Source organism: Mustelus asterias, chromosome 5, assembly GCF_964213995.1.
Source record: "Mustelus asterias chromosome 5, sMusAst1.hap1.1, whole genome shotgun sequence".
Classification (NCBI taxonomy): Eukaryota; Metazoa; Chordata; class Chondrichthyes; order Carcharhiniformes; family Triakidae; genus Mustelus; species Mustelus asterias.
The window spans coordinates 25,760,193-25,779,914 of NC_135805.1; the positions used below are offsets into that span (position 1 = coordinate 25,760,193).

Consider the following 19,722-nt stretch of genomic DNA (forward strand, 5'->3'; position numbering starts at 1 on the left):
AAAGGATACAAAAGTCTGAGGTCACGTACCAACCGACTCAAGAACAGCTTCTTCCCCGCTGCCGTCAGACTTTTGAATGGACCCACCTTATATTAAGTTGATATTTCTCTACACCCTATCTGTAACTGCAACACTATAGTCTGCACCCTGTCTTTTCCTTCTCCTCTATGTACTTCACGAGTGATATGTTTTGCCGGTATAGGGCACAAGAAACAATACTTTTCACTGTATACTAATACACGTGACGATAATAAATCAAATCAAAATCCAGGAGGGAGTGGATGGGGAGGGGTTGACAGCAATGATAAGGGGTGCGGTTCCCTCCCCCATTTCCCAATGCAGCCTCCATCAATCAGGAACTGATTCTCTGGGAACACTTGAGCAAAGACCCTCCACAGGAGTCTGCACTTTCTCCCCATGTCTGCGTGGGTTTCCTCCGGGATTCTCCGGTTTCCTCCCACAGTCTGAAAGACGTGCTGGTTACGGTGCATTGGCCATGCTAAGTTCTCCCTCAGTGTACCCGAACAGGTGCTGGAGTGTGGCGACTAGGGGATTTTCACAGTAACTTAATCGCAGTGTTAATGTAAGCCTACTTGTGACGCTAGTAAATAAACTTTGAACTTTAAACACAGGGTTGCTTGGCAAGTGCTCTCCACCCGGCGTCCACCACCTGGTAGGATGAGGGTCTCCGTTGGCAGCAGGGCAGGAAGGCCATCCACTGCCCCTCTCATGACGGACTTCATTAATTTAAAACTTTAAATTACTTAAAAATATAAACAGATGGATTTCCAGACACTAGAGTTGCCAAGGGGGAAGGGGAGAGGGAGTGTGGAGGTCAGATAGAAAATCAGCCATAACCACAGTGTACAACAGAGCAAGAACAATGGGCTGAATGATCAACTGCTGCTTCTGTCTCTACGTTGCCTAAAGATGCAGATCGGACATGGTCTAATTGAACTACAGACTAGGCTCAAGAGGCTGGATAGCCTTGTTCCCATGCAATGAGCACTGAGTGAAGAATACACCATATGATTGTAAATGGGAACACCTACTGCAGCATATAACACAGTGACATGACCCTACCCAGAGTCCAATTACAGCATTTCAAACCAATACTCCAGTTAAGATCAGTGGACCCAGCACATGGAGACGTCACTGGAGGTTGCAATTAGCCCACAGCTTCACAGTGGCACGGTGGCACAGTGGTTAACACTGCCAGAGTTTATTTATTGGTCACAAGTATGCTTACATTAAACTGGCTGTCTCACAGTGCCAGGGATCCGGGTTCAATTCCGGTTTCGGGTGGCTGTCTTTGTGGAGTTAGCACGCTGTCTGCAAGGGTTTCCTGCGGGTGCTCCTATTTCCTCCCACACTCCAAAGATGTGTGGCCATGCTAAATTGCCCCTTACTGTCCAAAGATGTGGGGGTGAGGGGGAATTAGCAGGATAATCATGTGGGGTTACGGGTATAAGGACTGTGTGGGATGCTCTGTCGGAGGGTCGGTGCAGACTTGATGGGCCAAATGGCCTCCCTCTGCACTGTAATGATTCTATGATTCTTAAGTAAGAAAGAAAATCCACAATCCAGAAATCCACATTTGCTTCTGAAGGATTGTTGAAAATAGTACAAAAGATGCCACCTGCTGGAACTTTTCAAACATAGCATGAATTTTAGTTTAGACATTCAAACAAAAATTCTGATGTAGGAAACTTCGAAGACGTAAATAGCATTGGTGAATTGAGATTTTTCAATTGAGCATTCTGAAGAGTTTTGCATTGCTATAGAGGGATTACAGGCTGATTCCTGGGCTGGCAGGTCTGTCATGTGAGGAGAGACTAAGTTGGTTAGGATTATATTCACTGGAGTTTAGAAGAGTGAGAGGGGATCTCGTAGAAACTTATAAAATTCTAACAGGGTTAGACAGGGTAGATTCAGAAAGAATGTTCCCAATGGTGGGGGAGTCCAGAACTAGGGGTCACAGTTTGAGGATAAGTGGTAAATGTTTTGAACTGAGGTGAGGAGAAATTTCTTCACCCAGAGAGTGGTGAATTGTGGAATTCACTACCACAGAATGTAGTCGAGGACAAAACTTTGTCTGATTTCAAGAAGAAATTAGATATAGCTCTTGGGGCTAAAGGGATACGGTGGGAAGGAGGGATCAGGATGTTGAATGCGATGAACAACCATGATCATAATGGCGGCAAGGTGGCACAGTGGTTAGCACTGCTAGCTCACAACGCCAGGGATCTGGGTTCGATTTCCGGCTTGAGTCACTGTCTGTGTGGAGTCTGAACATTCTCCCCATGTCTGCGTGAGTTGCCTCCAGGTGCTCCGGTTTCCTCCCACAGTCCGAATGATGTGCTGGTTAGGTGCATTGGTCATGCTGAATTCTCCCTCAGTGTACCCGAACAGGCGCCGGAGTGTGGCGACTAGGGGATTTTCACAGTAGCTTCATTGCAGTGTTAATGTAAGCCTACTTGTGACTAATAAATAAACTTTACTTTTACTACATCAGAGCAGATGTTCAGATGCAGTGGTTGTCCTCACTTGGTGTACTGCTGCAATCTACATAATCAGATCTTACAATTAATTTCCAACCAAAAGGTGAAAACAGCATCAAACATTTCAGAAGCCGCATCCACGTTATTTTTCTTTACACTGTATGGCTTTTTAAAATTCCAGCATTGGCCAACATTTATTGCCCATTCCTAATTGCCCTTGAACTGAGTGGCTTGCTAGACCATTTGCTAGACATTGCTGTGGCTCTGGGGTCACATGTAGACCAGACCAGGTAAGGACGGCAGATTTCTTTCCCTAAAGGACATCAGTGAACCAGATGGGTTTTTCCAACAATTGACAATGGTTTCATGGTCATCAGTAGATTCTTAATTCCAGATTCTCTGATCACATGCACAACATTCTGAAGTGGGAGGGTGATCAGCCAGATGTCATGGTACACATTGGTACAAATGACGTAGGAAGGAAGAGTGAGGAGGTCCTGAAGAGTGAGTATAGAGAGCTTGGTAGGAAGTTAAAAAGCAGGACCCCGAGGGTAGTAATCTCAGGATTGCTACCTGTGCCATGTGCCAGTGAGGGTAAGAGTAGGATGCTCGGGCGGATGAACACGTGGCTGAGGAACTGGTGTAGGGGGCAGGATTTCAGATTTCTAGATCATTGGGAACTCTTCTGGGGCAGGTGGGACCTATACAAGAGAGACGGGTTACACCTGAACTACAAGGGGACCAATATACTTGCAGGGAGGTTTGCTAGTGTTATTGGGGAGGGTTTAAACTAGATTTGCAGGGGGATGGGAACCAGAGTGCCAGAGCAGATAGTGGAGCGGGGGTGAAAATAAATGATGTTAATAGTTCATGCAAAATCACAAATAGAAGGGTTGTGTGTGGTGGTAATAATCTTCTGAGGTGTGTCTATTTCAATGCCAGGAGTATTGTGGGGAATGCAGAAGAGCTGAGGGCGTGGATTGACAGATGGAATTATGACATGATAGCCATTAGTGAAACTTGGCTACAGGAGGGGCAGGACTGGCAGCTCAATGTTCCAGGGTTCCGATGTTTCAGACGTGATAGAGGCAGAGGGATGAAGGGTGGGGGGGTGGCATTGCTAGTCCGGGAAAATGTTACAGCAGTGCTCAGGCAGGACAAATTAGAGGGCTTGTCTACCGAGGCCATATGGGTGGAGCTGAGAAACAGGAAAAGTATGACCACATTAATGGGGATGTATTATAGACCACCCAATAGTCAGCGAGAATTGGAGGAGCAAATCTGCAGAGAGATAGCAGACAACTGCAGGAAACATAAAGTTGTGATAGTAGGGGATTTTAATTTTCCACATATAGATTGGGACTCCCATACTGTTAAAGGTCTAGACGGGTTAGAGTTTGTAAAATGTGTTCAGGAAAATTTTCTAAATCAATATATAGAGGTACCAACTAGAGAGGAAGCAATATTAGATCTCCTATTAGGAAACGAGTTAGGACAAGTGGCGGAAGTGTGTGTCGGGGAACACTTTGGTTCCAGTGATCATAACGCCATTAGTTTTAACTTGATCATGGATAAAGATAGATCTGGTCCTCGGGTTGAGGTTCTAAACTGGAAAAAGACCAAATTTGAAGAAATGAGAAAGGATCTAAAAAGCGTGGATTGGGACAGGCTGTTCTCTGGCAAGGATGTGATTAGTAAGTGGGAGGCCTTCAAAGGAGAAATTTTGAGAGTGCAGAGTTTGTATGTTTCTGTCAGGATTAAAGGCAAAGTGAATAAGAATAAGGAACCTTGGTTCTCGAGGGATATTGGAACTCTGATAAAGAAGAAGAGAGAGATGTATGGCATGTATAGGCAACAGGGAGCAAATAAGATGCTTGAGGAGTATAAAAAGTGCAAGAAACTACTTAAGAAAGAAATCAGGAGGGCTAAAAGAAGACATGAGGTTGCTTTGGCAGACAAGGTGAAGGATAATCCTAAGAGCTTCTACAGATATATTAAGAGCAAAAGGATAGTAAGGGATAAAATTGGTCCTCTTGGAAGATCAGAGTGGTTGGCTATGTATGGAACCAAAAGAAATGTTGGAGATATTAAATGGGTTTTTTGCATCCGTATTTACTAAGGAAACTGGCATGGAGTCTATGGAAATAAGGCCATCAAGTAGGGAGGTCATGGAACCTATACAGATTAAAGGGGAGGAGGTGCTTGCTGTCTTGAGGCAAATCAGAGTAGATAAATCCCCAGGACCGGACAGGTATTCCCTCAGACCTTGAAGGAGACTAGTGTTGAAATTGCAGGGGCCTGGCAGATATATTTAAAATGTCGGTATCCACGGGTGAGGTGCCTGATGATTGGAGGATAGCTCATGTTGTTCCGTTGTTTAAAAAAGGCTCAAAAAGTAATGTGGGAAATTATAGGCCAGTAAGTTTGACGTCAGTAGTAGGTAAATTATTGGAAGGAGTACTAAGAGATAGGATCTCCAAATATTTGGATAGACAGGGACTTATTAGGGAGAGTCAACATGACTTTGTGCGTGGTAGGTCATGTTTAACCAATGTATTAGAGTTTTTCGAGGAGGTTACCAGGAAAATGTATGAAGGGAATGCAGTGGATGTTGTCTACATGGACTTCAGTAAGGCCTTTGACAAGGTCCCACATGGGAGGTTAATTAGGAAGGTTCAGTCACTAGGTATAGATGGAGAGGCAGTAAATTGGATTAGACATTGGCTCAATGGAAGAAGCCAGAGAGTGGTAGTGGAGGATTGCTTCTCTGAGTGGAGGCCTGTGACTAGTGGTGTGCCACAGGGATCAGTGCTGGGTCCATTGTTGTTTTTCATCTATATCAATGATCTGGATGATAATGTGGTAAATTGGATCAGCACGTTTGCTGATGATACAAAGATTGGAGGTGTAGTGGACAGTGAGGAAGGTTTTCAAAGCTTGCAGAGGGATTTGGACCAGCTAGAAAAATGGCAGATGGAGTTTAATGCAGACAAGTGTGAGGTATTGCACTTTGGAAGGACAAACCAAAGTAGAACATACAAGGTAAATGGTTGGACACTGAAGAGTGCAGTAGAACAGAGGGATCTGGGAATACAGATACATAATTCCCTAAAAGGAATTCCCTCATAGGTAGATAGTGTCGTAAAGAGTGCTTTTGGTACATTGGCCTTTATAAATCAAAGTATTGAGTATAAGAGTTGGAATGTTATGATGAGGTTGTATAAGACATTGGTGAGGCCGAATTTAGAGTATTGTGTGCAGTTTTGGTCACCTAATTACAGGAAGGATATTAATAAGGTTGAAAGAGTGCAGAGAAGGTTTACAAGGATGTTGCCGGGACTTGAGAAACTGAGTTACAGAGAAAGGTTGAATAGGTTAGGACTTTATTCCCTGGAGCGTAGAAGAATGAGGGGAGATTTGATAGAGGTGTATAAAATTATGATGGCTATAGATAGAGCGAATGCAAGCAGGCTTTTTCCACTGAAGCTAGGGGAGAAAAAACCTAGAGGACATGGATTAAGGGTGAAGGGGGAAAAGTTTAAAGGGAATATTAGGGGGGGCTTCTTCACACAGAGAGTGGTGGGAGTGTGGAATGCGCTGCCAGATGAAGTGGTGAATGCGGGCTCACTTTTAACATTTAAGAAAAACTTGGGCAGGTACATGGATGAGAGGGGTGTGGAGGGGTATGGTCCAAGTGCAGGTCAGTGGGACTAGGCACAAAAATGGTTCGGCACAGCCAAGAAGGGCCAAAAGGCCTGTTTCTGTGCTGTGATGTTCTATATTCTTTTAATTGAATTCAAATTCCACCATCTGCCGTAGTCGGGTCCACAGAACATTAGCTGAGCTTCTGGATTAATATTCTAGCGACAATACCACTAGGCCATCGCCTTCCTTCCTTTAAATTGCCCATGTCCGCACCACAAGGCCTGCTACTCGTTGCAATGAATCAAGAGTAAACACATGACAGTTTAATACAAATTCCCCCACTAATTCAGCCTCGAGCTAACCAAACTGTGCTGAAAGCTCCAACGCCTGCAGCAGAGACAAACAAATGCAAAACAGATAGAGAGAGACAGATAGAGGTCTGAAAGCTTCCATAGCCTCTACACTGCATTAATGTTTAACCAATAATAACGTTCTGTAAATTAGACTCATCCCAGCCTGAATCTGATACACAACTGCAGCAATTGTTTTCAAATATACTGCATCTTCAACAAGTCATGATGTGGAGATACAAACTTATTTGTATCTTAAAGACTTGATTAGCTGTAAGTATTCGCATTCCAACCATTATTCTGTAAATTGAGTCTGTGTCTTTATATGCCCTGTTTGTGAACAGAATTCCCACTCACCTGATGAAGGGGCAACGCTCCGAAAGAACATAGAACATAGAACATAGAAAGCCACAGCACAAACAGGCCCTTCGGCCCACAAGTTGCGCCGATCACATCCCCACCTCTAGGCCTATCTATAGCCCTCAATCCCATTAAATCCCATGTACTCATCCAGAAGTCTCTTAAAAGACCCCAACGAGTTTGCCTCCACCACCACCGACGTCAGCCGATTCCACTCACCCACCACCCTCTGAGTGAAAAACTTACCCCTGACATCCCCCCTGTACCTACCCCCCAGCACCTTAAACCTGTGTCCTCTCGTAGCAACCATTTCAGCCCTTGGAAATAGCCTCTGAGAGTCCACCCTATCCAGACCCCTCAACATCTTGTAAACCTCTATCAGGTCACCTCTCATCCTTCGTCTCTCCAGGGAGAAGAGACCAAGCTCCCTCAACCTATCCTCATAAGGCATGCCCCCCAATCCAGGCAACATCCTTGTAAATCTCCTCTGCACCCTTTCAATGGCTTCAACATCTTTCCTGTAATGAGGTGACCAGAACTGCGCGCAGTACTCCAAGTGGGGTCTAACCAGGGTCCTATAAAGCTGCAGCATTATCTCCCGACTCCTAAACTCAATCCCTCGATTAATGAAGGCTAGTACGCCATACGCCTTCTTGACCGCATCCTCCACCTGCGAGGCCGATTTAAGAGTCCTATGGACCCGGACCCCAAGGTCCCTCTGATCCTCTACACTGCTAAGAATGGTACCCTTCATTTTATACTGCTGCTCCATCCCATTGGATCTGCCAAAATGGATCACCACACACTTATCCGGGTTGAAGTCCATCTGCCACTTCTCCGCCCAGTCCTGCATTCTATCTATGTGGCTTTTGCTACCAAATAAACCTGTTGGACTTTAACCTGGTGTTGTTAAACTTCTTACTGTCTTCAACAAGTCACAGGCACACACAGTCAAAACTGTTCTTAAATCAACGTGTGAAGTACTGTTAATTTAGCTCAAATATTCACAGGTAATTTGAATAAACTCCAGCCTTGGGTGACTGTCTGTGTGGAGTTTGCACATTCTCCCCATGTCTGTGTGGGTTGCTCTGGTTTCCTTCCACAGTCCAAAGATGTGCGGGTTAGGTTCATTGACCCTGGTGTCAAGGTATTAGCGGGGTAAATACGTAAAGTTACGGAGATAGTGCCTGGGTGGGATTGTAATATATATAAATGATTTGGAGGAAAATGTAACTGGGTTGATTAGTAAGTTTGCAGATGACACAAAGCTTGGTGGATTTGTGGATAGCGATGAGGGCCATCAGAGGATACAGCAGGATATAGATCAGTTGGAGACTTGGGTGGAGAGATGGCAGATGGAGTTTAATCCGGACAAATGTGAGGTAATGCATTTTGGAAGGTCTAATACAGATAGGAAATATACAGTAAATGGCAGAACCCTGAAGAGTATTGATAGGCAAAGGGATCTGGGTGTACAGGTACACAGGTCACTGAAAGTGGCAATGCAGGTGAAGAAGGTAGTCAGGAAGGCATACGGCATGCTTGCCTTCATCGGCCGGGGCACTGAGTTTAAAAATTGGCAAGTCATGTTGCAGCTTTATAGAACCTTAGTTAGGCCGCACTTGGAATATAGTGTTCAATTCTGGTCGCCTCACTACCAGAAGGATGTGGAGGCTTTGGAGAGGGTACAGAAAAGATTTACCAGGATGTTGCCTGGTATGGAAGGCATTAGCTATGAGGAGAGGTTGGAGAAACTTGCTTTGCTCTCACTGGAACGACGGAGGTTGAGGGACGACCTGATAGAAGTCTACAAGATTATGAGAGGCATGGACAGAGTGGATAGTCAGAAGCTTTTTCCCAGGGTGGAAGAGTCAATTACCAGGGGGCAAAGGAGATGTACGAGACAATTTTGTTTACACAGAGAGTAATGGGTGCCTGGAACTTGTTGCTGGGGGAGGTAGTGGAAGCGGATACGGTCATGACGTTTAAGGGGCGTCTTGACAAGTACATGAATAGGATGGGAATAGAGAGATATGGTCCCCGGAAGGGTAGGGGGTTTTAGTTCAGTTGGGCAGCATGGTCGGTGCAGGCATGGAGGGCCGAAGGGCCTGTTCCTGTGCTGTAATTTTCTTTGTTCTTTGTTCTTTGACTGTTGTCTGTGCAGGCTCAATGGGCTGAATGGCTTCCTTCTGCACTGTAAGGATTCTATGATTTATCTATGATCCTTCTATAAAACACAAAGCCTGGCTGGAGAGAAACAGATCAGAAAATCGGTCAAATAGTATTGTCATTTTTATGCTTGCGAGGGTCCTGACAAAGTTAGTGTGTCACACTATCTGTAATCCCCACGACTTGTTTGGGCTTGCAAAATCTCACTAACTGTCCTGTCTGGAGACAATACACATCCCTTTAACCTGTGCTTAACCCTCTCTCCACTCACATTGTCTGTACCTTTAAGACGTGATTACCTGTAAAGACTCGCATTCCAACCATTATTTTGTACATTGAGTTTGTGTCTTTATATGCTCTGTTTGTGAACAGAACTCCCACTCACCTGACGAAGGAGCAGCGCTCTGAAAGCTTGTGGCTCGTGCTACCAAATAAACCTGTTGGACTTTAACCTGGTGTTGTGAGACTTCTTACTGTGCTTACCCCAGTCCAACGCCGGCATCTCCTCATCATGGATAATAGAATCATAGAATCCCCACAGTACAGAAAAGGAGACCATTGGCCCATCAAGTCTGCACCGATCACAATCCCACCCAGGCCCTATTCCTGTCACCCCATGCATTTGCCCTACTAATCCCCCTGACATTAACGGACAATTTAGCATGGCCAATCAACCTAACCCGCACATCTTTGGACTGTGGGAGGAAACCGTAGCACCCGGAGGAAACCCACGCAGACACGGGGAGAACATGCAGACTCCACACAGACAGTGACCGAGGCTGGAATTGAACCTGGGACCCTGGCGCTATGAGGCAGCAGTGCTACCCACTGTGCCGCCCCATAAACTTTTTCTTCATGGGATGTGGGCGACACCCTAAAGGCCAACATTTGTTGCCCATTTCTGAGGAGAGTCAACCACATTGCTATGGGTCTAGAATCTCATGTAGGCCAAAGCAAATAAGGATGAACGATTTCCTTCCCGAAAGGGCATTTGTGAACCAGGAGTCTTTTTATGATGATTAGTATACACAATGATTATTATCACTCAGACTAGCTTTCAATCAATTTTCTATCAATTAACGGAACTTAAATTCCACCCACTGCCTTAGTGGGATTTGAACCCGTGTTCCCAAAGCATTCACCTGGTTCTCTAGTTTACTAGACCAATGACATTACCACTACGCCACCTTCACCCGAACACTCGTCACTTATCGTGCCAAACCTGAATGCTGTCCAGATCTTGATGTATACAAGCTTGGACTTCTTCATTATCAGAGAAATTGCAAGCACTGCGATCATCAGTGTGCATCCCCACTTTTGATCTTGAATTGGAGGGAAGGTCATTGATGAAGCAGCTGTATTGGTTGGGCCTAGACACTGGCCTGAGGAACTCCTGCAGTTAAATTTTGGGGGCTGAGATAATTGGGTTCCAACAAGCACAGCCTACTTCCTTTCTGCCAGGTGGCACAGTGGTTAGCACTGCTGCCTCACAGAGCCAGGGACCCAGGTTCAATTCCGTCCTCTGGCAACTGTCTGTGCTGAGTTTGCACGTTCTCCTCCAGGTGCTCCGGTTTCCTCCCACAGTCCAAAAATGTGCGAGTTAGGTTGATTGGCCATGCTAAATCGCCCCTTAGTGTCAGGGGGATTAGCAGGGTAAATACGTAGGGTTACAGGGATAGGGCCTGGGTGGGATTGTTGTTGGTGCAGGCTCAGTGGGCCAAATGGCCTCTTTCTGCACTGTAGGGATTCTGTGATTCTAAGAGGTGTGGCCCTCATTCCTATTGACTAACATTTTACTGGGGCTCCTCTGTGCCACATCTGGTAAATTGACTGGATTTGGTCCTGCATTTTCTTGTGCATAACATACCAGGGAACTTTTCCACCTTGTCAGATGAATGCCAGTGTTGCAGTTGCACTGGAACAGCTTGACTGGAGGCGTGGCTAGTGGAGGAGTACAAGTCTTCGGCACTCCAGCATAGGTGCTGTCTTTGCTGCATTCTGCGCCTTCACTGATTCCTTGATAGCATGTGGACTGAAGTAAAATTTGCCAAATCTGGAGACCCCTGGTTATCCAGAAGCATGATGTGGAGATGCCGGCGTTGGACTGGGGTGAGCACAGTAAGAAGTCTCACAACACCAGGTTAAAGTCCAACAGGTTTATTTGGTAGCAAAAGCCACTAGCTTTCGGAGCACTGCTCCTTCGTCAGATGGAGTGGATATCTGCTCTCAAACGGTGCACAGACACAGAAATCAAGTTACAGAATACTGATTAGAATGTGAATTCTAATTCCATTCGCATTCTAATTAGTATTCTGTAACTTGATTTCTGTGTCTGTGCACCGTTTGAGAGCAGATATCCACTCCATCTGACGAAGGAGCAGTGCTCCGAAAGCTTATGGTATTTGCTACCAAATAAACCTGTTGGACTTTAACCTGGTGTTGTGAGACTTCTTACTGTGCTTATCCAGAAGCATACAGGCCAAGATAAAGCAGAGAAGGAAAGCTTATGACAATCAGAAAAGATTTAATACTGTAGAAAGCCTGGAGGAGTATAGAAAGTACAAGGGTGAGGTAAAATGAAACTTAGGAAAGCAAAGAGAGGAGATTTAAAAATATTGGCAGGTAAAATCCTAAGCCATTTTAAGAGCAAGAGAATAGGTAGGGCCTATTGCGATGTGCATGGTAACTTGTAGGTTGACTCAGAAGATGTGGGAAGGGTTCTCAATTCAGTACTTTGTCTCTATCTTCACTAAAGAGAGCAATGATGCAGACACTAGTTAAAGAGGAGGAGTGTGAAATATTAGATACAATAAGCATAGTGAGAAAGGAAGTACTGGGGGGACTGTCATCTTTCAAGGTGGATAATTCACCAGGGCAGGATGGACTGTATCCCAGGCTGTTGAAGGAAGCCATGGAGGAAATAGCAAATGCTCTGAGGATCATTTTCCAATTGTCACGAGATACAGGTGAGGTACCAGAGGATTGGAGGTCTGCACGCCTTGTACCACTATTTGAAAAGGGTGCGAGAGATCAGTCAGAAAACTATTGGCTGGCCAGCCTGACTTAATGCTGGGCAAATTATGGGATACAATTCTGAGAGACAGGATAAACTGTCACTTAGAAAGGCACAGATTGGTCAGCATGGTTTTGTTAGGGGAAGATCATGTCTTACTAACTTAATAGATATTTTTGAGGAAGTAACAAGGAGGATTGATGAGCGTTCTGCAATGGATGTTGTCTACATGGATTTCAGTAAGGCATTTAACAAAGTCCCAAATGGCAGATTGGTCAGTAAAATGAGATCTTATGGGATACAGGGGAAGGTGGCAGGTTGGATCCAAAATTGGCTCCGTGACAGGAAACAAAGGGTAATGGTCGATGGATGTTTTTGTGAATGGAGAACAGTTCCAATGGTGTTCCACAGGGCTTAGTCTTAAGGCCCTTGGTGTTGTTATATATATTAATGATTTAGACATAAATGTGTGTGGCATGATTGGGAAATTTACTGAAGACACAAAAATTGGCCATGTAGTTGAAAGTGAAGAGCTGTCGACTCCAGAATGATATCAATGGTTTGTTTGAGTGGGCAGATAAATGGCAAATGGAATTCATTCTGGAAAGATGAGAGGTAATGCATTTAGGAGGGCAAACAAAGCAAGGGACATTGAGAGAGGTTGCGGAAGTAAGAGACCATGGAGTCTATATGTCCTTGAAAGTGGCAGGACAGATGGATAAGGTGGTAAAGAAAGCTTATGGAATGCTTTCCTTTATTGGGCGAGTTATTGAACACAAAAGCAGCAGGGATGTAATGCTGGGACTTTATAAAATGCTGGTTAGGCCACAGCTGGAATTTTGTGTACAGTTCTGGTCACCACGTTACAGGACGGACGGAATTGGTCTGGAGAGCATGCAGAGGAGATTTACAAAAATGTTGTCTGGGCTTGGAAATTGCAGCTTTGAGGAGAGATTGAATAGGTTAGCGTTGCTTTCTTTGGAACAGAGGAGACGAAGGGGTGACCTAATTGAACAGAATTATGAAGGGCCTAGACAGGGTAGACAAGAAAGACTTGTTTCCCCGAGGCGAGGGAGTCAATGACCAGATTTAAGGTGATTGGTAGAATGATTAGAGTGGACATGAGGAGACGTTTTCTCACCCAGAGCGTGGTGGTTGTCTCGAATTCACTGCCTAAGTTAGTGATTGAGGCTGAAACGCTCAATTCATTTAAAAGGGACCTGGATCTGCATCTGAATTGCTGTAACCAGCAAGGCTGTGGACCAAATACTGGAAAGTGGGATCAAAATAGTTCGAGTGATCACACTCTCGGGGTGTCTGGCAGAGCATGTGATCACATTCTGGGGGGAGGACTGTTAGAGAGAATGGGCTCATTCTTTCCAGTTCATTAAGACAATGGGACAATGGCATTTACCCCACAGTGGGTCAATACTCCCTCTGCCAACTGCCCCCAAAAGTGTGATCACTCTTGGTGCAAAATTCTGTGTAGTGTGATCACTCGCTCTGCCAGATTCCTCTGTGCAATGGGCAACTTATCTTTACAGGATTGTGGCCCTCTGCTTCACTTCATCCCCTCCTTTAGCACATTTTCTCCAGTAGGATCTCCACAGTGTACTCTGTGAAGGAGAATGTTTCCCTCTCACAGCCTTATACTCACAAAGCGATGGAGCTAAAAATCTATCTCCTCTCTTAAAGTTCAACAAAAAGAGCCGTTAGCAAGAATTTTCAAAGGGCTACCCAAGTATGACCTTAGTAGCTTTCTGTTTCCACCCAAAGTGCTTGCACACGTGTGTGTGTATACACATGTATGTGTGCGTACGCCTTCGCATGCATGTACATTTACATGTGTATACATGCTTGTATGTGTGTATACCCATGTACGTGTGTATATATGGCACATGTGTTGTGTATGCACATATGTCACATGTGTATGCATACATGTGTCTGTTCTCCCTCCTCTTTCCTTTTCTTTGCATCTGTAATATTCTCCAGTTCTTAGAAAAGGTCCATACCCGAAACTGATTGAATTCCCGAATGATTCCAACATTTTCCTACTCTGCTTCAAATTTCCTGATTCTGGAATTCATTTTCGTTGTTGCCTTCTGCCATGTGTTATTAATATTTAATAATCTAATTTTAAATCATAAGATTTGATGGCTGTCTAGTTCTCTCAACCCCTCTTAATACTGACACTCAGGACTAATGTGTACATGGTCTGGAAAAGTGATGGCTTTTAGAGATATCACTTCAAATAATATTCCCTCAGATAATACACGAAAATACTGACATCACTAACAACTCTAAATTTACACAGTAAACACCCACATCTGTACTTTCTACTATAGAATCTTACAGCTCGAGAGAAGTACATTGGAGTTATCCAATGAATCCCATTCCACTTCCAAGTATTTACCCAATTCCCCGTTCAAAGTCATGACTGAATCTTCTTCAACAGGCACTGCATCCCAGATCCTAAGAGCTCGCTGTGCAATTTTTTTTGCTCCTGGTCTCGTCTCTTCTTTTGCCCATTACCATAAATCTGTGCTCTCTGGTCACAGGTCCTTCTGCCCCAAGCAAACAGTTGTCTCCTTAGTAAAACCCTTGCTTTTAAATACCTCTGTTAAATCTCCCCTTAACCATATCTGCTCCAAGGAGAACAGTCTCAGTTTCTGTTGTCTTTCCATTGAACTCAAGTTCTTCCTCTCTGGGACCATTCTTTTCAATCTCCACCGAATCGACTCTAAGCCCATGACACCCTCTGTGAAGCACTGCACCCAAAACTGTACACAACACTTGAGGTTGAGTCGAAGCAATGTTTTATAAAGGCTCAGTGTAACTTGCTTGTTATTGTACAGTATCCCTCTCTTGACAACGCCAGGGGCTCCACTTTTTATTAAAAACAGCCTTCTCAATTTGTCTTGCCATCCTGAAAGGCTTGTGTACATACATCCCGAGATCTCTCTTTTCCTGTGCTCCCTTCAGTATATCTTGTCCACCTCATTCTTCCCATCAAAAATGAACCACCTCACACTTCACTGTGTTAAATTTCATCTGTCCTGTACAAGGCTTGCTTTGACCTTTAAGTCAGTTTGTTTCCTAAGACTGAGGATAAACACAGGTTTAACTTAGTAAAGCTTTTCTTTTATATCGTGCATTTGAAGGCCTCAGAACTTTCACAATAAAGTGCTTTTGAAGGGTAGTCACTGTTTTAATACAGAAAAAAAACACTGGCCAGGTCCCAAAAACAGCAAAGATATGATAGCCAGATAGTTTGGTTCTGATGTTGGTTAAAGTATAAAAAATGATCAGGCCACTGAACAGAACTCTCCCGTTCTTCCAGTAGTGCCATGGGGCGATTCAGACGCACCCGAGAGCCTGAATTAAAATCTCCCCAAGCCAATCCAAGCTTTCTGCCTCCACTATCCCACTCAGAAGTCTATTACATATCATCTTTTCGTGACGTCAGTCCCAAATCCACTTTCCATTATTTTCAACCCATACTACATTAAGGTCTCCAATGGAACAGTTAAGAGAACAAAAAAAAAAGAAAAAACAAAGAAAATACAGCACAGGAACAAGCCCTTCGGCCCTCCAAGCCCGTGCCGATCATGATGCCCAAACTAAACTAAACAAAAAACCTTCTGACCTCACTCGGTCTGTATCCCTCTATTCCCTCCCTGTTCATGTACCCATCAAGATGCCTCTTCAATGTTGCTTATGTGCCCGCTTCCATCACCTCCTCTGGCAGCGCGTTCCAGGCACCCACCACTCTCTGTGTGAAAAACCTCCCCTGCACATCTCCCTTAAACTTTCTCCTGCTCATCTTGGACCTGTGCCCCCTTATAATGGACGCTTCCACCATGGAAAAAAACCTCTGACTATTCACCCTGTCTATGCCTCTCATAATTTTGTAGACCTCTATCAGGTCTCCCCTCAGCCTCCGTTCTTGGGGTTAACCTTGCCTGCACCATACACTGCTACCATGTCTCATCTCAGCTACTTTCAAATATCTTTCATAGAGTCACAGGCCTGAATTTTATTGGCTTGCCCGCCATAGGAATCGGAGCGGATGAGGGGCAGAACATGGAAAGGTCTGTTGACCTCAGGCAGGATTTTATGGGACGATCGAGGCCATAAAATCCCGCCCACAGTGTTGTGGAGTCATACAGTGCAGAAAAGATCCTTCAGCCCTTCGAGTCTGCACTGACAATAAAGTCGCGCTAATCCCATTTTCCAGCACTTGTCCCATATCCTTGAATATTGTGATGTTTCAAGTGCTCATCCAAATACTGTTTAAAGGTTGTAAGGTTTCCGTCCTCCACTACCTTCTCAGGCAGCGCATTCCAGATCCTCACCACCCTCTGAGTGAATTACTGACGCCTCAACCTATGAACAATATGATCAACCTCACTCATTATGTTGTGAGGTGCTTTGTCCATGACTCCTCAGCCTGACAAGTCCAAACTATTCCATAACTACAGAAATGCCATTTAGAGACAGCACAACACAACTCTGCACAAAGAATTGCCAGCTTTGGCTGGCTGTTTTCCTGGAGATTCAAACACTTGACGTTCTACCACAAACCAATCTGTTCTGCCGCTCACGCTATTAGCCAATGTAGTACTCTCCCACACTAATTGGAAAGGGAATAGAGCCTTTATACCCAACTTATTTAACCATAATTGCGAGTGAAATTGCCTGTATACACCCCATAGAATCATAGAATCCTATAGTGCAGAAAGAAGCCATTTGGCCCATCGAATCTGCACCAACCATAATCCCATCCAGGCCCTGTCCCCATTATCCCATGCATTTACCCTAGCTCGTCCCCCTGACACTAAGGGGCAATTTAGCATGGCCAGTCCACCTAACCCACACATCTTTGGACTGTGGGAGGAAACTGGAGCACCGGGAGGAAACCCATGCAGACACGGGGAGAACGTGCAAACTCCACACAGACAGTGACCCAAGCCAGGAATCGAACCCGGGTCCCTGGAGCTGTGAGGCAGCAGTGCTAACCACTGTGCCACCATGCCGCCCCACCACATCCAATAATGTTTATAACAAGTGAGATTCTTGAAAGGGAGCAAAAAAAAACCTCTCAGTTTTATTTTGATGCCCATACGATTTTTCTCCTGGGTTATTCACAGCAATGCCCTGGAGTTTAATTTTCAATTCCTGCTACTCCAGGACAGATGTGGAGATGCCGGCTGGGGTAAGCACAGTAAGAAGTCTCACAACACCAGGTTAAAGTCCAACAGGTTTACTTGGTAGCAAATACCATAAGCTTTCGGAGCGTGCTGCTCCTTCGTCAGATGGAGTGGTCTCTGTTCTCAAACAGGGCACAGACACAGAAATCAAATTACAGAATACTGATTAGAATGCAAATCTCTACAGCCAGCCAGGTCTTAAATGCAGGACAGGCCAGGAGAGTTGGCAATCCAAATAATGTGTGGCGCATTTATTGAACAAGTTTCAGTAGTGTACCGCAGTATCAAACTTTTGAATTCCAGAAACTTTGACTAAATGACACTGCTGTCACGTAACTTTTAAATACAGGTTTAAATATAGCACATGACAGCATACGGTTACACACACCCACGCAGACACTGAGTCTGTTTACATGCAATCTTTCCATGTGCACAATGAAGCATGCAAATTCCTGAAGGAGAGAGAGAGACCTCTATGCTTTCATGCTAAATCTAGGTAGCGGCCCCGAGTGTTGTTCGCTCAGCGCAAGAATGTGTGCGGGGAGAATATCCAGAGCCTTGGTAAAATCATCCCAGCTATTTGAATATATTTGGGTACTGAGTAAACAAACAGCTTCCCTGAACTTTCATGAACTGACATGCTGGGGAGACACAGGGAATAGATAGCAGGGCAGACAACAGCTGAAAGTTGACATCCCAGAGGAGGGAAGCAGAAATGGAGAAGCGAAACAGCAGAGATAAAAGAACCAGAGGAAGAAGCAAATCAAACATAAGGGACACCGTCCTTAGGAACTATTGCCCCTTTCTATATGAGAAAAATTGGGCGGCACGGTGGCACAGTGGTTAGCACTGCTGCCTCACAGCGCCAGGGACCCGGGTTCAATTCCGGCCTCGGGTCACTGTCTGTGTGGAGTTTGCACATTCTCCCCGTGTCTGCATGGGTTTCCTCCGGGTGCTCTGGTTTCCTCCCACAATCCAAAGATGTGTGGGTTAGGTTGATTGGCCATGCTAAATTGACCCTAATGTTAGGGGATTAGCAGGGTAAATATGTGGGATTACGGGAAAGGGCCTGGGTGGAATTGCGGTCAGTGCAGACTCGATGGGCCAAATGGCCTTCTTCTGCACTGCAGAGATTCGAAGAAAAATAGTTCAAATACTTCAAGGTGTTTATTGTATCTGTAGGAACTGAAGGAAGCAACAATAGCCGTTGTGTAACTGCATCCTTGATTTCTAAACAGTAAAGGAAGGGAAGAAGAAATCATAAAATCATAGAATCCTACAGTGCAGAAGGAGGCCATTCAGTCCATCGAGTCTGCACTGACAACAATCCCACCCAGACCTTATCCCCGTAACCCCGCATATTTAACCCACTAATCCCTCTAACCTATGCATCGCGGGACACTAAGGGGAAATTTAGCATGGCCAATCCACCTAACCCACACATCTTTGGACTGATGGTATTTTCTATTATCTAATCAATTTTACAAGGCTTCTTTTTACATCCTGGCAGCTCACTTTAAGTACGTGGTTTGGGAGGGTCCTGACACAATAAGCTCAAAAAAATACCAAATATGCACAAAAATACTAATTTAGAAAATCCAAAAGGACGTTGCTATTTCAGTGGTGGAGAAACTTCTGGAAATAATAATTCAGGACAAACTTAATAGTCCGACGGACAAATGAAGGTTGATTAAGGAAAGCCAGCACAGATTTGTTAAGGGAAAATCAGGTTTAGCCAACGTGGAGTTTTATTTTGAAGAGTAACAGAGAAAGTTGATGAGGACAGTACTGGGGATGTGCTACAGTGGATTTCCAAAAGGCATTTGATACAGTGCCACACAAAAAGCCAGCATAATCAAGGATCCCACAACCTGGTCAGACTCTCTTCCACCTTCTTCCGTCGGGAAAAAGATACAAAAAGCTGAGGTCATGTGCCAGCTGACTCAAGAACAGCTTCTTCCCTGCTGCCATCAGACTTTTGAATGGACCTACCTTATATTAAGTTGATCTTTCTCTACATCCTAGCAATGATTGTAACACTATGTTCTGCACCCTCTCCTTGCCTTCTCCTCTATGTACTGTCTGAATGCTTCTACTGTACCACGTGCAAGAGACAATACTCGTCACTGTATCCTATTACATGTGACAATAATAAATCAAATCAAATCAATCTTGTGAACAAAGTTATAGCTCAAGGAATATAAGGTACAGTAGCAATGACTTTTTGATTGACAAGGGAGTCAAGGGTTATGAGGGTAGGCAGGAAGGTAAAGTCACGACCACAAGAATATAAAGGCAAAATACTGCGGATGCTGGAATCTGAAACAAAAACAGAAAATGCTGCAGAATTTCAATAGGTCTGACAGCATCTGTGGAGAGAGAATAGAGTTTCGAGTCCAGCTGCCCCTTCGTCCTGACTCAAAACAATGGCTCTTCTCTCTCCATAGTGTTAAGACCACCATCAGATTAGCCAT

The 19,722-nt window shown here is 44.6% G+C and overlaps 1 protein-coding gene across 2 annotated transcripts in view; it reads right to left on the minus strand.

The window, feature by feature from the left end:
- The window catches only part of acoxl (acyl-CoA oxidase-like), a 427,580-nt gene that overhangs the window by 234,104 nt on the left and 173,754 nt on the right, over positions 1-19,722 (minus strand). The gene's annotated exons all lie outside the window — the stretch shown is intronic.